General features: G+C 49.4%; 1 pseudogene across 1 annotated transcript in view; it reads right to left on the reverse strand.

Moving 5' to 3' along the window:
- The window catches only part of LOC308611648 (centrosomal protein of 78 kDa-like), a 400,758-nt pseudogene that overhangs the window by 65,109 nt on the left and 319,123 nt on the right, over window positions 1-16,526 (reverse strand). The window lies entirely within an intron of this gene.

Consider the following 16,526-nt stretch of genomic DNA (forward strand, 5'->3'; position numbering starts at 1 on the left):
CCAGGCATGATCTGAGCACTTGTACACGTGTTAACTTATTAAAATACTTCTAACAATCCTATCAGGTTGGGACTACCATCACCCCGCGTACAGACGGAACAAAAGGAAACAGAATATGGTGTCCTCCTTGTGTTCACAAAGCCCGTTAACTGGCAGAGGCAGGACTTGAAGGCCACAGTCCGGCTCCCGAGTCCATGCCATGCTTTACAGCCTCCAACTTCTCAGGTTCATTCCTAGAGCCACCTGGGAAGGAGGAACCAGGCAACTAAAGACTGGGTTTGAATCAGACTCAACGTCTGACCAGCCACATGATCCCGAGCAGGGGGCCTCGCCTCTCTGAGTTTCAACCTGGCTCCCTTGCAAAATGGGCACATTAATGGGAACGTCAGCCTTCAGCAATGCTATGACGAGTATCAGTGTAGCATGTGTGAACGGGCTTTGTAAACTCTGGAGTGTTCTGTGAGGTAAAAACTACCCTCTATTCTCATTAGAGGGAATTCATTTCATAACCTGCTCCCGGCTCTTGAACTTTGCTGTGCATCCAGTCAGTGCTGGATGATCTGGAACCAACAGCTGGTCTATTTATGGCTGAAAACCCACAGGTCATAGGAAGACAGCAGCACCCGAGCCCCTGGGTGGCCACAAAGATAAGGTCCGTGTCTCGAGGACCAATGACATGGTGGTCACTGAAGGAACAGGCCCCCTCCTGCCCCTTCCACAAGTGACAACTGAAAACCTTGGTTTCCCCAACACCCCGATCCAAGATCAACCCGACTCTTTGCCCAACGTTGGAGAAGTACCGGCGTGTCCTGCAGGCCTGGCTGGCCCCCTCTGACTGTGTGTTGCCTCCTTCCACAGATCAGTGCCCTACAGCAAGGCTACAACTAGGTGCTGTGCCAGACCCTGTCTGAGAGAAACTTAGAAATCACCTCCCTGAAGCACGAGGCCGAGAACTTAAGGAGGGACGCCGCCATCACGTCAGGTGAGGCCCTTCTGCATTCAGGCCCCAGAGCTTCTGCCCTCCCCCTGCAGACATCACCAGTCAACCAGCACACCTGTGCCCTTGACCTGGGTGCAGCCTCAGGGATCACCCGTGTCGGTGCATTAGAGTTCTCCCTCAGTGGAGGTTTCTTGCCACCCAGTTCCGAGGGCAGGGCCAGGTAAATATTTGAGAGAATGGTATCTCTTGGCTACAAGGTCTCCTGAGCACTGGCCCCACCAGGGAGAACACAGGTCGCCTTGTGGCTTGGGTGGTTCCACAAAGCAGCCTGAGTGCAAACTAGAGCGTGGACAAAATGGGGTCACTCCTTTAAGGCACCCATTGTCTCACTCATTTCAGCCGAGTGCACTTGGGCCCAAGGGAAACCATTTTCTAATTTGATCAGAGGTGGTTCCCTGATAAAGGGCTTGGGTTGGGAGAGGGGCAGCCAACGCACAGCTGTGACTGAGCTTTGATTCCCTGGATTCCTTCATTGCTTCCACATGTTTCTTGAGCTCCTACTAGGTGTCAGGCCCCGTTCCAGGCTCCGGGGAGGGAGAGCCAAGCAAGACAGTCAGATTCCTGTACTCACAGATTCGAGAGGGGGTGACAGACAATAAAAGTAAACGGATGAATAAACAAGCCCACTTCAGAGAGCAGTGGTGCTGTGGAGAAAATAAACTGTGTGTCGTGGTGGCCAGCGCTTCAAGGGGGGAGGCCAAGGGGGACCAGCTTAGTGGGTGTGCAACCATGGAACTCAGGTGGGACTTGAACCCGTGGGCTGGGACTCGAACCCAGTCAGAACCCACTATCTTTTAATCGAGATCACGCATCTGGTCTTGGGACTTAATAAAGCTCAGGTTCTTTATGTCTCATCGCAGAAAGAATCCAGTGAGAGACAAAGTAAGAAGTGGATTTCTTTAGAGAGAAACACACTCCACAGACAGAGTGTGGGCCATCTCAGAAGGCTAGAGGCTCCCAAATATGGGGCAGTTAGTTTTTATGGGCTGGGTAATTTTATAGGCTAATGAGTGGGAGGATTGGGACAACTCTAATATTTTGGGGAAGGGGCGGGGTTTTCCAGGAATTGGGCCACCACCCACTTTTTATTTTTTATTTATTTATTTTTTTTCTGTACGCGGGCCGCTCACTGTTGTGGCCTCTCCCGTTGCGGAGCACAGGCTCCGGACGCGCAGGTTCAGCGGCCATGGCTCACGGGCCCAGCCGCTCCGCGGCATGTGGGATCTTCCCGGACCGGGGCACGAACCCGTGTCCCCTGCATCGGCAGGCGGACTCTCAACCACCGTGCCACCAGGGAAGCCCCACCACCCACTTTTTGACCTTTATGGTCAGCCTTGGAACTGTCCTGGTGCTGGTGGGTGTGTCATTTCGCTCATGTATTACAATGAGCCTGTAATGAAGCTCCAGTTCCCCTGGAAGTCGAATCTTATGCCCCCTTGGACCTAGCCGATTCTAACCAGTTCATGTTGTATCCTCCACGGCTATGTCCTTCTTTTAGAGAGCACCTGTTTCAGGTGGGCAAGGACAAGCCAAGGGCAAGAGAGGCTGCATGGAGTGAACAGGGGATTGTGGGGCTGGGCAGGGTCGGGGGGTCTGCGTTTTTATTCCAAGGGTGTGGGGAATCCAGTGGAGGTTTTTAAGCAGGAACTGACATGCCTAGAGACCTGAAGAGGATGGGACCACTCACAGACGAGGGGAGGGAAAGAAGCAGGTGACAGGGAGGAGGCAGTGAGCCTCGGAGGGGCACATCACTCTGAAAGCAGCCAGCGCGTAGCAGGAAACATGCCCACAGCTGTAGAAGGCAGGCATAGCATTGAGTCGCACGTGAATCCCCATCTCTTTATGAATCTGTGCTTTTCTTCTGCCTCACTCTGCAACTTAATCACACCCAGCCCCACCCCCTGCTACCCCCAGGTCTCTGCTTATGCTCCTCCCTCACTTGGGATGTCCTCAGATATTTTCTGAGCACCTCCCCCAGGCTAGGTGCTGTTCTGGGCACCAGGAATGGAAGGATGAACTCGCTGGTCCTCACCTTCCTCCCGTATGTCGGCCAGTGAAACCTCATCCAAGCATCGAGCCTGTCTCAGATCCCTCCTTCTCCAATCAGGGAGTCGGACAGACCTGGGTTGGGATAACTCTTGAGATGGGCTGGACCCACTCAAAGTGTGGCAAGCCCCAGAGGGATTTCCAAGTAACTGAACTGTGTCCTGGAGGCAAAGCTCATTTTTAAAATGAAATTCTGGAGCATTTTGTGCTTTATTTCATAGACATTCTTGATTGATACCTACCACTAAAACTAGGCCTGATGTTCTTTCAAGAAAAGAACTGTAGGAGATAACCCAATACCACTGCATTTATGCACCCTTCTTCCCACTTTTATTCAAAATGATACTACAATGCAAGAGGGAAGAGATATGGGGAGATATGTATATGCATAACTGATTCACTTGGTTATAAAGCAGAAACTAACACACCATTGTAAAGCAATTATACTCCAATAAAGATGTTTAAAAAATTATGCTACAGTAATGGAGTAGTTATCTATTACTGCATAACAAGTTACCCCAAAATGTAATGGATAAAACCCCAACCAATATTTATTATCTGCCCCAGTATCTGTAGTTCAGGAATTTGAGCGGGGGGTGACTTAGTTCTCATGAGTTGCAGTCAAGATGTCGGCAGGGGCCTAAGTCATGTCATGTAAAGCCTCGGGGGGAGCCTGAGGATCCCCCTTCAGAATGGCTGCTCATGTGGCTATTGGCTGGAGGCCTTAGTCCCTCAGCACACATGCTTCTCTCTAGGGCTGCTTGAGTGTCCTCACGACACAGCAGTTGGCTTCCCCCAGAGTGAGTGATTCAAGAGGGAGCAAAGAGTTGGCCACAGTGTCTTTTATGACTCAGCCTGAGAGGAAACAGTCCGTCATTTCCACTATCATATTGGTTACCCATGGCAGCCCTATTCAGGGTGGGAGGGGCTACACAGGGCATGAATTCTAGGCGGCAGGGATCATTGGGGCCATTTTGGAAGCTGGCTGCCGAGAAAAATAATAGGCGCCATGGAACAAACATAATTTAGCCACTTTGTGTTCTTGGGACATACCGTCTCATTTGACCCTTACAATAACTCTGTGTGGGACAGACAGTGGGAGGTGAAATAGCTTGTCCAAGACCACCAAGCTAATAAGTGGTAGAGAGGGGTCCAAACTCAGAGGACTGTGAAAACCAACCACCCCATCAATAGCGTCCAGCAGTGCCCTCTGCCACACGCCCGTCTCCTGGCCTCTGGAGAAGAATTCCTGGACCTTCCGTGTGCTGGGCCTCTGTTCCCCAGGCCCATGTTGTGGCCTCTCCTCCCAGCTTTGCCTGGCCTGTGCCCACAAGGGGCCCCCAAAGGTTTCTCCTCTCGCTGGTGCTGACTGCCCCTCATTCTCACTGAAGCCTCAAACCCTGTTCCGTGGACTTTGCTCTCATTCCCATTCCTGCTCTGGGACCCTTGGAAAAAGCCTCCCCAGTTCTAAGCGGGCACCGGTGGTGGCCCAGGATTGGAAGGTCTTGTCCGAACATTGGCTGACAGCCATGGTGTTGCCAATAATCCTTCCTGCCTCTTTGACCTCCATGAGTCTTTTGTTTTGGTTTGTTTGGTTCTTTTACAGAGATGGTGTCATCTTTGCAAAGAGACGTGTTAGTAAAGGATGGTCATGTTCAACAATGAAAACAGGAGGTGAATCAACTGAAAAGTGAGAACAAAGAAAAGGATCACCAGCTCGAAGCCCTCAGCTCCAGAGTGAGTGTCGGGTCATCAGAAAATTGTAGCTGCGAAAAGCAGACACAGTGGAGTCACATGACACACGGTGGTGAGATGAGGCCAGTGCCCAAGGACAAAGGGAGGGTAGTTGCTGGGCAGGTGGCCAACTTCTCTGAAGCCTTTCAAAGGACAGCATGTATGTGGCTCAGAATAAGCGTAATAGATTTTCAAATCCAGCAAACATTTTCTAACCCCTATTATAAATGAGTTTGTTTATTCCCAGCAACAAACACACCTATGAGCATATACTGCCATTGCAAAGTTTAATATTAAGGAGAATACGATCTCTCTGTGAGCACGGATGACCACACGGCTGCATCATGGTAACAGCACCACTGGTTCTCATAATTGTCTTCAAAGCAGAATGTTTGAAGATCCAGATGCAAACATGCAGACTCTCATTTCTTCCTTAGACTTTAGTGTGTAGAATGTCTCTATGGAAGATGAACGTGGTAGGCAAGCAAAGAGCTTTTTCCATGTAACTTTGACTATTTGCAAATCTTGCCTTCAATGCTAACTTTAGAATCCTGACTCTATCGGATAAGATTTCTCAGTATTTGCATGATGTGCCTGTTTCTGTGAGTCAAGGTAAAACCTCAAAGCTTTCATCTCAGGTGGCAACTCAGAGATTCCCAGAGGCTACCCGATAGCTAGGTCTGCATGGGGGTGCGGTGAGAACAGATCTTGAGGTTCCAAGGAAAAGGCACAGTAAGTAATACCTGGTACGTAGTACCATACCCAGTTTGGAGCTGGTGAAAGGCACTGCATGAGCTTTGGGATCAGACAGACCAGAGCTTTCTTTTATTGTAACTTATTTGGCCTCCATTTCCCGATCTGTGAAATGGGGATGACAAAATCATTTTCCGAGAAGTGGGAGGCTGGTTTTAGTTGTGCTCTTCTGCCTCTGCCCAAGGTCGGCTGCCTGGCCAAGCCCTCTGCATTCGTTTCTCCCAAGCAGAGTGTCTTCCCAGGCATGTGCTATAGCTGTTTAATGTGGTGTGTGTGTGTGTGTGTGTGTGTGTGTGTGCTGGGGACGTGAAGGGGATGCAGAGCTTGTGCTATGTAGAAGGAATCTGCAAAGACAGCACCTGCTTGGCTCTTCTACCTCCTGAAGTGCATTTGGATGATTTTGTCCCCGTTTCCCCTTCCTCGTTGACAGCGGAATGAGATCCCTTCTCCTCTAGACTGTGCTGGCCAACAGCAGAAGGGCTCGTCACCACCAAGGGTACTGCTCTTGTGAACATTTGAGATGCCTTTTTTTTTTAATGACATACATCATGTGTGTTAATTTTAGAAAAATAAGTCGATGACATTGAGAAGAAAAAATAAAAAGAGAGGAGAGGAAATGCTACCTTGAGAAATCAGTGTTAATATTTTCATGTATGTTCTTCCAGTCTTGTTTCTATATATTGCCTAGAAATCAATCAATCAATCATTTTAGAGTGAATTTATACTATGCACATTTAAAAAAATTTTAAATACGTATTATTTTCCCATTCTAATAAATCAACACTCTTATCATTCGTCTTAAAAGCTACATACTTTCTCCTGGATGTACCCAGTGTTATAAAGTGGTCTGCTGTGCTAAACAACACTTGGGTTGTTTCCTCTTTTTTTTTTTCTTCCACTGTTACTGACAATTCTGGGAAGAGCATCCTTGAAACTACAGATTTACTTATTTCTCCAGTCATTGTCCTTAAGGTACATTCCTAAAGTGGGAATTGCTGGGTCAGAAGAAGGCACATCCATCCTTATGCACTTAATGCCTGTTGCCAAGCCGCCCTCGGGCAAGACAGCTCCGTTTTCCCCTCCACACCAGTCGGGGCAGTTGTGTCTTTGAGATGCAACCTGCACAAAAGCCCTAAAATAGACCTGAGCTCACTGGCCCAGCCCCCTGCACCCTCACCGGTCACAGCGTGAAAACATCCCAATTCCTGCACCCTAAGTACCCAGACTCTACAAAGCTGGATTTCCCCTGCAGTGAAGCTTGCTGGCTTTTGAAGAGGAATTTAGACGCTCTATTCCTCAGAACTCATGAGAGGGGTGAACTGGGAATGACTGCAGGATCCCGTGCTCCCATCACACAAATGGTCTCGCCTCTCAGAATTCAGAGGTGTGATTGGGTTATACAGCAGGAAACACTCCTGGGCGTGAACACAGGTACTTGGGACCCCCAGCCAAGCCCCCGTGGCCTTGTCCATTTTATGCACAGTGCTCAGTGCTGAAAGAAGAGTTACAGAAGGAAGATGCCCAGAAGGAGAAGTGGGAAGCCTAAGAGAAAGAGTTAAAACTCTGCAAAACCGTGCGTTGAACCTCCTGACCCCTAGGTGTCCACTGAAAGCATAGATTATGGCCTTGAGGGTTTTGGAGGGGTTCCTTGGCCCATTAGCTAGCACAAGCTCTGGGGCTTTCTGGGTGTTTGTGTGTTAATGTAGTCTCCTAATTCTTTGATTTGCTGGCCTCAAAGAGATGGGTGAAAAGACCATGGAAAACACACTCTCCCCAGATTTTCTGGGCAGTTGGCTCAAGGCCCCTCATCAGGTTTCCCCTGGGGAAAGGGACGGGAAGTGGCCACCATATGCTGCTAGAAATTCACCGTCGTCCCTACCCCTGGACTTGTGATGCCCAGACTTTCATGATCCACTGTCACAAGTTTTATCACAGCCCTGAGCACTGTTATTAACACAACTCTTCTTGAAGTATTTTTGCTTAAATACATTCAATTTTACAACAATTCATAAAAACAAAATAAAAAGCAAATGTATCACTGGCCTTGTATGGAAGGTGAACATAAAAATCAATACAGTGAAAAGATGACCACTCAATGTAAATGTTCACCCCCTGTACAGGCTTGAACCCTCGTGCACATCACCAGGCATACGTTTTCCATCCGTTGGGAAGGACGGTGCCTGGGACGGGGGGAGGAGACGTGTGTTCTTCTCTCTGTCAGGAGCACACTTCTCTGCCTCAAATGAGAAAAAAGAAAAATGTCATTGTTCTTTGCTTCCAAACTGTGCCCATTGTGTCTTCCAAACAGCCCTTATTTAGATTGAACTCAAAAATATACCCCAAGGAAAGAGATTCTAATGAGTGGATAGGTATCTTGTACTGTTTAATCCAGGATCCATGCTGATCTTCAAAAGAAACTCCAATTTTCCCTCACCCAGCCCTTTCATTGCATCCGTTGAAAGAAAGTCTACTTTGCCTCAAAGATGTGGAATTGTCCCCCAAGGGAAGGAATGAAGCGAATCCCAGACTCGGTTTCTGCCTTAATGAACCAGATGAAATGAGTTGTGAAGTTGACTTCCCTGTTGTTGGAACTCTTTCAGCAAATCCATGACATGGAAAAAGAAATGAGGAAGCTCAGGGTGGAGCTGAAAAGGAGCAGTACCGAGCAGAGCCTGATCTCTATGACGCTGTGGGAAAAGAGCAAGGTATGGCAGGGACAGGTCGGCCTGGGAACCACTCTGGGGCAAGCACTCCACCTGCATCATCTCTGTTCATCCTCACAATGACCCCATGCGGTCTATACTGGTATTCACCCCACTTTACAGTCGGGAAAACTGAGGCTCACAGAGGTGAAGGAAGTTATCCAAGTTCACTTGCATAAAGTAGTTGTGGCAGAACTTGAATCCAGGTCTGCCTGACTCCAAAGCTCCTGTGTGTAACCACTACCCTAGACTGCCTTCAAATCTTAATTGTGAAATTATCTAAGAAAGAATTGATCCATTAAATCAAGTTTGCCAATGATGTTGTTCCAACTTAAATTCTCATATTGATTTTTTTGGTCTTTTTGTTCCATCATTGAGAATGTTTTTAAAAATCTCAACATGTTTGTAATTTGTGTTTCTTCTTTTAATATGAACGATGTTTGCTTTATATGTTTTGAGGCTGTGTTACTAGGTGCATATAAATTTAGAATCCTAACACTTCCTGTAGAGCAAAACTTTAGATCATCATGAAATGTCCCTTTTCATCTCTAGTAGTGTTTCTCCCTTAACGTCTCCTTTGTCATTTAGCTTCATCACTGGCTTTCTGTTGGTTAGAGTTTTCATACCATATCTTTTTCATATGTTCTCTGTCAATTTTTGTCTTAAGGTTTAGACATATGCCTTCAAATAGCGTATCATTTTTACAAAATCCAGTTTGACAATCTTTGACTTTTAGTCCATTTATATTATGTAATTACTCGTGTACTGGGGTTTAAATCTACCTTCTTGCTCAATACCAGTTGTACCATCTGTGCTATGTTCCTTTTTCTCTCCTTTCTTGCCTCCTTCTGAGTGGATGGTTTTCTCTTATTCCACTTTCGCCCTCTATTAGCTTGGAAATATTTCACTTTTTTACTATTCTTTTAGTAATAGTAAGACAATAGCATTCATCCTTGACTCACCAAAATCACACATTAATTAAGTTTTTCACTCTTCTACTATTCTCTTAGTAGTCATTCTGAAGACTACAATATGCATTCTTTTTTTTTTTTTTTTTTTTTTTTTTGCGGTACGTGGGCCTCTCACTGTTGTGGCCTCTCCCGTTGTGGAGCACAGGCTCCGGACGCACAGGCTCAGTGGCCATGGCCCACGGGCCCAGCCGTTCCGCGGCATGTGGGATCCTCCCAGACCGGAACACGAACCCGTGTCCCCTGCATCGGCAGGCGGACTCTCAACCACTGCGCCACCAGGGAAGCCCTGCATTCTTAACTTACCAAGAGGCAATAGTAGTTGATAATTATGCCCTTCTCCTTGACAGTGCAATGAGTTTCAAACACCTTAACTTCACTTACCCCCTCCAGATTTATAAGCCATTGCTGTCATTTTCTAAACTCCTCTTGATAGTTAATACCCCACAAGACATTAGTAGTGTTTTGCTATAGTCAGTATTATATCCACACATTACCCTTACTGTTGCATGTCTTTTCTGCATCTCTGATCACCCACCTGGGTTCATTTTTCTTGTGTCTGAAGAATACCCTTTAATGTTTTCCCTCATGGTGGCTCTGCTGATGACAAATTCTCAAATGTGCCTGTGTGTCTGTCTGGAGATGTATATTTAACGTCCATTCTTAAAACACATTTGACTGCATATTGAATTCTACAATGGCAATTCTTTTCTTTCAGCACATTAGATACAGCATTAGATATGTCACTATTGTCTTGTGGCTCCTATTATTTCTATTTAGAAGTCATCTGTAAGCCTAACTGTTGTACCTTTGCATAATCTGTCTTTTTCTCCGGTTGCTTTTAAGATTGTCTTTTCCCTTGATTTCCAGCAGTTTTATTATGGTTTATCTAGGTGTGGATTCAGTTTTATTTACCTCGTTCAGAGTTCGTAGGGGCTTCTTAAATCCCTGGTTTGGTGTTTTGCCTTAGTTCAGGTGCTTGGGCTCTGTACCACACAGGCAGTGGGGAGCTACTAAGGCTTCTGAACAAGTGACTGATGCAATGACATTCGTGGACAGTAATCAGGGTGAAAATGAACGTTACAATTTCTCACGTACTAGGCGTTCCCTTGAACATTTCATCTCTTCATCTTCACAACAGCACTGTGATCTAGAAATCATCCTCTCCATTTTACAGATGAGAAAGTCAAGGCTACTAGTTACTAGTAAAGTAACTAGCCCAATGGCACAGTCGGTTTTGTCTGACTCCAGGTTTGTCTGACTTCAGTGACGCTGGCGTAGCAAACAGCCACATGCTACTGTTTACACTGAAATTAATGAAAATTAACTAAAATTTTTAGTTCAGTTCCTCCGTCACACCAGCCCCATTTCGAGTGCTCGATCTCCAGATGTGGCTGGTGGCTGCCGTATTAGACAACACAGCCTCGCTCAGAGTACCTGTACCGCTGCAGAAATTTCTGTTGAACAGAGCTGCCTTACAGCTGGGTAACTCTCAGAGTACCGTTAAGATTGCACTGGAAGAATCTAAACTCGAGGCGAGGAGGCCAGTTGTCACAGTCCAGCTTGCATGTTAGAGGGACTGGAGGACAGGCGTGAGACCACCGAGTGTGAGGGAGGGAGCAGGGCGGCCGCTGAAGGTGCCTCTGAGGCTTGGGGACGGGAACGGGGGCTGTTCATGCAGAACACAGATAAGGGCAGAGTCCAAGGCTGGACTTGGCTTTTGCAGCACATGAAAAAGGCTGCTGACATAGAAGTCAGAGCATGTTTAGACCTGGGAGAAAACTAAGGCCCAGAGAGCTTAGATGACTTTTCCAAGGTAACGGAGCTGGGTAGAGGCTCTTCCACTGGACCACACTACTCAGAAGAAAGCTCTTAAGGGCTTTTCTGGGTCTTTTATTACATCCCTGTGATCCCCCTCTTCAGATCCCTAAAAAAACAGCCTGTGAATTTGTTTCAGCACAAAAACTTTCCATTTATTTATGAGAGTTTGCCTCATTTCCTGTTAGTGCCAGGGCCCAGGGCTCAGCAGGTGCATCCAAGAATTGAGCAGCTGCAAGGCCTACACTGGCCAGCCAAGGGTAGCGTGGAGCACGCCCAAGCTTACCGTGCGTTGACTGTTACCCAAGCAAGGGGGGAAAAGTAGGCAAGCTTCTCCACTTTAAATACCTTCCTTGGCAGGCTGCAGTTCTTAATAGACATTGCTTTAGCAAGCCTCCAGAGAGGTTACCACCAGTGAGTGTGCTCAAAGTGGTAACGACAAACAGTTATGATAATAAACCCAATCATAACATTTCCAAGTACCCATCACGAGTTATTAGAACGAGACTGTACGGCGGACATTCCCGTCCACCTTTCCTAGGTTACAACAGTACTTAACACACTCACAGAGCCCTTAAGCACTATTCCAAACATTGAATCCCCACAATAACTCTATGCAGTGATACTAGTATCATCATCCCCATTTGACAGATGAGGACACTGAGTCACGGAGCAGTGAAATAACTTTCCGAGTGTCGTACGGCTTGTTTGGGACCGAGCTGGGATGGGAGTGTGCGGTAGAACATAGTTGAGCCCCGGGTGCAGAGCTCGGCCCTTTCCCGTAGGGGGCAACTCCCTGTGAGTTTGCCTCCACCCTGTGCATGCCTGTGACCCCTGCTGCTGGGCTGCAGCTGTCCCTACCCCTCAGGGACTCTCCCACTGCCATTAGCAGCCCCCCCAGAAGAGTTTCCCCAGAGGGCATGATGATCACATTAGCAGCAAGCCCACGCTTTCATCATCCTTTCAGGTGGAAGAGAAGCTTCGGCAGGATTCCAGAAGGAAATTGCTTCAGCTGCAAGAAATGAGGAACAGAGAAAACCTCATTAAAGCCAATTTGGAAAGGGCAGTAGGTCAGGTAGGCGTGCTGCAGAGCCCCTTCACGGGCCCGTGCTCTCCACGGAATCCCGCACCCAAGCGGCCGGCAGGGATGAATGAAGAGGAAGACGGCCTGGCTTAGTTCACCCGCTTATCTCAGGGGCAGGGCTTTGTGCGGCTTCCGCGTCCCCGTGGATTTCACTAAAGAGGCTTTTCCTTCTGGGAAGCTGCCCACTCCAGTGTTTGCTGTTGCCTGAGACCCTGACCAAGCAGCCAGTCCCAGCTCATGGCCCACGCCAGTGAACCAGCTGTGCGGTTCCCTCTTGGGAAGGGTTTGAGCTCTTGACCCCGGTGGTGTTTCTAGCACTTTGTCCTTCACATTTTTTGTCCTGACATTTACAGCGATCTTTCTTCCTCTGGGACCCCAAACAGATGCTACAGTCAGTGTCCCCAGGGAAATGCCACATTTCTGTTTGTTTGTTTGTTTGTTTTGTTTGGCCGAACCGCGTGGCTTGCCGGATTTTAGTTCCACGACCAGGCATGGAACCCGTGCCCCCTGCAGTGGCTGCGTGGAGTCTTAACCACTGGAGCGCCAGGGAAGTCCTGTCACTTTCTTAATAAAGTAAAGCCCAGAATACCACAGCTTATGCCAGGTGGAGGTGGGCAGGGTGGGGAGTGGGCCATTTCCCAGGACTCTGACCCAAGATGGCCCAGTGGCCCTTCCTCTGACACGTGGCACAGACATGAGGGCCAGAACATGCAAACGAGCCTTCACCAAAGGCTAAGGGAGAGCAAACGAGAACCCAAGACGGGGCACTGGCCCTCCAGAACACAGCCCACCGAGGGCAGCCCATCTTGGACCCCCTCCACAAGGCATCCTCTCCTGGCAGCCACGGCTCCAGGGGGACCAAGAACGTTTTGCGTGTATGTGTTTGTGCTTTTCTTTTTCTGGGAGAGTGAGTCCACCTCGTCACTCATTGGATGCTCAGAAGGATCTGTAAACCACCAAAAAAGGTTAAGAACCACGATCCTTAAAGGAGCCCTCCGTCCCACCCAGCTCAGCTCCCAAAGCCCTTGCATTTGGTAGCATCCAAGCCTGAACCATCAGTGTGACCGGAATTTGTCCCACGCACTGAACTTCAGAGGCAACCACAAGTTAAATGACGATGCTGACCCTCAGGCAGGTTTGAAAGCCTCTTCAACCAACTTCCACACCATCACCCCCGGTGTCCTTTCTCCTGCAGGGTGCCGACCCCTTAGCAAGGCAGAGAGCCCGCCAGCCTGGGCTTCCCTCCGTGCACCTGGGCTACCCCTCACCTTGCTGGCACTCTGCACCCACGGCGCACACCCGCCTTGAGGGCATGATCTGCGCCACTTGCCGAGCACCTGGTCATGGCTCTGGCCAGGGTTCATCCAGGAAGACCCTCAGAGACACTGAGATTCCTCCAGGTCTAGACTCGAGAGAGAAAGGACGAACAAGGCTTCTCTGCGCTGCCTGGGCCTTCCTGCTTCACCCCCTTGTCTCCACAGCCCGCTCCCGGCCTGAGGTCCTACCCTTCCCCAGGCCAGTGACCACAGGACTCAGCCCACCGTCCAGCAGGACCTGTCCCTCCCCACCCCCACCCCCCACCAAGCAGTCCTGTAGGGCGCCTCTGGTGATAACGCGGGCCATTGCCCACAGGGCCCTCTACATAACCTCTTCCTCGGGCGAGCTAGGACCCTCCCTTGGCCATGAAACCAGCAGACGACCCAGAGTCCCTCCAATCAGCCAGCTGGCTTCCAGCAGGATGACTGCAGAGGTGTCCTTAGGAGAGTCACAATTCCTCTACTTGGCTTCCCAGAGCTCCCTGGTGTGCAGCAGACTCCTGTGTCTTAGGACCTGTTCACGTTCTCATTGATTCCGTGGCCCTTGTGGTCCTTCAGGGCTCTGTTTTAGAGCCTTTCATGACCACATTTTGCCAGTGAGCCAAAAACCCAGGCCAAGGGCCATCACGTTGGGAAATTTCCAGAGAATCTTGGGCTTCTTTGCCGTTCAAGTCTCATGAGCCTGGGGCATCTTGAACTCGTCATTCTAGAAGCCCTGATTTAATTTAACTGCGTTGTTTCATCATCCGTAATATGAAGACACCAGCATCAGGGAGGCACTCAGTAAAAACTGGCTGAACTGAAGGAGAGGACTTTGAACATCTGACTTGACAGGTGTTTCTGTTCTAAGCATTCGATGAACGTTTATTGAGTGCCTGCTGTGTGCCAGGCACTGCACCAGGCTCCGGGGACCTGGAGAGGAATACAGGAGACGTCGTCTTCAGGACACAAGGTCTAAGGCACAAAACGGCAGCAGGCAGCTCCACCTTCTCTCCCCAGGCGCCCTTGCTGATGACACGAGTTACCCGGGCTGGCAGCCTCAATGTTTATCTCACATCCTGGTGCCAACGTAGCAATTACGGAAGAGCACTCCTGGCCCTGGACTTCCCACTGGATAATTGGCAGCAAGTGGCTCTTCCGAGAGCCCGAGACGTGTGTGTGCTGACCGTGTGCGTCGGCTAGGTTAGGCGGGCACACCTGAAAAGTCATTAAAACCTGCTGTCCCCCTCTCTTGTGTGGGCACTGCCCCTTCCGGTGAGAGGTGAAGGTGTTAATTACCCATAATGACCACTAAAGGCGTGCAGAGCCTTCTCACCGATTTCTCCCAGACCCAGCGATGGAGGTGCCTCCCCTAGCCTCGCAGCTGCAGCTGCGCCACTCACCTCATCCCCTTCCCTTTCTTTGTGCTGCAGCTGGAGCTTTTCAGAGGTCAGGTCCTCAAGGCCACTTGCGGACGCGTGAAACCATTCCAGGACAAACCTGTTTCCAACCAGACGGCTCGTCTCTCTTCCCCACTTTCTCCTTCAGGGACCCGGGGCTCCAGACACTGGGAGCATATGTTCCTGTTTTTTGTTGGTGGCACATATTTTTCACACTGTTGCTACACCATGAAATTTGTTTTGATTTTCTGGGAATTCCTGGCTTTTCAAGTAAAAGCCAGTTAAACTCCCTTGTAGTGTTTCTGTGAAAATCAAATTAAACCACCCAGGACTGTGTCTGGTCGGCAGACCCGCACGGTGAACCTCCGTTAGCCCCGCGAGGAAAGGGGCGGCCTCAGCATGGACGGTGCGTCCTCGCTCACTCGTTCCTCCTGAAGTGGCAGATGGCAGTGAGGGTGGGCCTCTGGCTGTAACGATGCCTTATTATCCTTCCGTTTATCCTCTCCAACCCTGGGTGTCAGCGCACGGGTCACAAGATCACACCACGGGCTGCTCTCAGACGACCTCCTTTTTAGGAGCCCACAGCATCAGGCTCAGCGTGATGAATCCCTCCCAGAATGCAGAAGAATCTAGAACACACTCGTGGCCACATGACAGGCCTTTGGCTCTTAAAAAACCATCTCTGATCCTGGGAAACATGCCCCGGTGACAGAGCCAATATCCACCCTCCAGAGCCATCCCCAAAACACGCCAGGACCTCCCTCCTCCGAGCTTAAGCTGAAGCCCTCCAGGTCCCCTCCCCCCAGAGCCACCCTGCATTTTAATTAATTAATTTATTTATTTTTGCTGGGTTGGGTCTTCGTTTCTGTGCGAGGGCTTTCTCCAGTTGCGGCGAGCAGGGGCCACCCTTCATCGCGGTGCGCGGGCCTCTCACTATCGCGGCCTCTCTTGTTGCGGAGCACAGGCTCCAGACGCGCAGGCTCAGTAGTTGTGGCTCACAGGCCCAGTTGCTCCACGGCATGTGGGATCTTCCCCGACCTGGGCTTGAACCCGCATCCCCTGCATTGGCAGGCAGACTGCCAACCACCGCACCACCAGGGAAGCCCCACCCTGCATTTTAAATCTTTTTTTTTTCTTTTTCTCACCAGTTACTAGAGAAGAGCAGCAGGGTCACAGAGGACAATATCAACGTTTGGCAGAAAAAGCAGACCCTGCAGAAGGAGACCCAGCTCAGCAGCTGCAAAGAGGAGGAAATCACCCAGAACATCAAGAAGCTGAAGACATCCTTAGACCGTTGCCAGGTGCCCCCTTCTCCATTCCTCAAATGTCCCCTGTGTCTCATTTTTGTGCTCCTTGTTCAGGAAATTGTCCAGCTCTGCTTTTAGTCCACCTTTTCTCTTGTTGGAGAAATCTGTTTGAGATCAGAAAACAAAGGACCTCCAGAAATGCCTCCCAGGTGAACTTGGTGTGGCCAAGGAGAAGCTGCCCGACACACTCCAAGTACTGCCTTTGGGAGGCCCCAGACCCCGGGGGAAAAAAAAAACAGCCCCGTGTTATTTCCAGAGAAACCAAAGAAACATTCTGCTCTTTATTTGCAGTTTTCTTTTCTGTCCCAGCAGTGGAAGGCTGCTCTTACCCTTATTGGACCAGAGGGTCTGGCAGAGCCCCCACTTCATGGCTCCCATGCAGGGATCCAGCTTATCACATCAGGCAGCTGCTTCTGCTT

This window comes from Mesoplodon bidens (genome assembly GCF_964165515.1).
Source record: "Mesoplodon bidens genome assembly, contig: HAP1_SCAFFOLD_118, whole genome shotgun sequence".
Classification (NCBI taxonomy): Eukaryota; Metazoa; Chordata; class Mammalia; order Artiodactyla; family Ziphiidae; genus Mesoplodon; species Mesoplodon bidens.